Raw genomic sequence first — 1,244 nt, 5'->3', positions numbered from 1 at the left:
GGGGACGCTTCGTGGATGGACACCCTCTCCCTACACTCTCACACACATGTGTGTGTGTGTGTGTGTGTGTGTGTGTGTGTGTGTGTGTGTGTGTGTGTGTGTGTGTGTGTGTGTGTGTTTGTGTGTGTGTGTGTGTGTGTCTGTGTAAGAGAGAGAGAGGGAGGGAGAAACAGTAAATAAAAGTATACAATGGCTCTAAAAGGTATTTGACCACCTAAAAAAGTAGAAATTATGTGAACACTTTCTGGAACTAATATTTCCATAGTTATTGTGAAATGACTTCATACATCAATTTAAAAAATAATAATAATACAAAAAATGGCTAAGAAATTAGTTTTGAAAAAAGCTCTAGCATTGTTTTAGTCATTTAAGGAAATTAAATTCATAGATAATTGTGGCTATTTGGACATTTCATTTGAAAAAAAAGTGACAAATGTATTAATATAATATCTTAAATTACTGGACAAAAGGTTAGAATTAATATTGTAAATTATTATTATAATTTAAAGTAGCTGTTTTCTATTAGAATATATTTTAAAATGTAATTTATTCCTGTGACGACAAAGTTTATTTACTTTAGTATCACATGATACTTCAGAAATCATCCTAACATGCTGATTTTGGTGCTCAAAAAAAATTTCTTACTATTATTGAAAACAGTTTGCTGCTTAATATTTTTGTAGAAATCTTGATGCACAACCGGAAGTATACACTGTACAAAGGTTTGGGTAAGTACATTTGTTTTATTTAACAAGGATGCATTAAATTGATCAAAAGTGAGTCATGTCAGTAATGTCAGTAAAGACATTTATAATGTTACAAAAGATTTCTATTTCAACTAAAATGCTGTTCTTTCTGTTCACCAACAAATCCTGGAAAAATGCATCATGGTTTCTACAAAAATATTAAGCAGCAAAATCTTTTTCCAGATTAATAATAATAACCATCATTAATAATTGAGCACCATAATTATTCATAAAAACTGAGCACCAAATGAGAATATTAAAATTATTTCTGAGGGATCATGTGACATGGAATAATGATAAATCAGCTTTGTCATCACAGGAATAACTGACATTTAAAAATATATTCAAATAGAAAACAGTTATTTTAAATTGTAAAATAATTCACAACATTACTATTTTTACTGTTTTTGATCAAATAAATACAACTTGGTAAGCATAAGAGACTTCTTTTAAAAACATTAAAAAACTGCATAATTATTCCAAATATATATATATATA

This window comes from Sinocyclocheilus grahami, unplaced genomic scaffold (assembly GCF_001515645.1).
Source record: "Sinocyclocheilus grahami isolate Dianchi unplaced genomic scaffold, SAMN03320097.WGS_v1.1 scaffold217.1, whole genome shotgun sequence".
Lineage (NCBI taxonomy): Eukaryota > Metazoa > Chordata > Actinopteri > Cypriniformes > Cyprinidae > Sinocyclocheilus > Sinocyclocheilus grahami.
The sequence above is the reverse complement of the archived record's forward strand: the minus strand, read 5'-3'. Positions refer to the sequence as shown.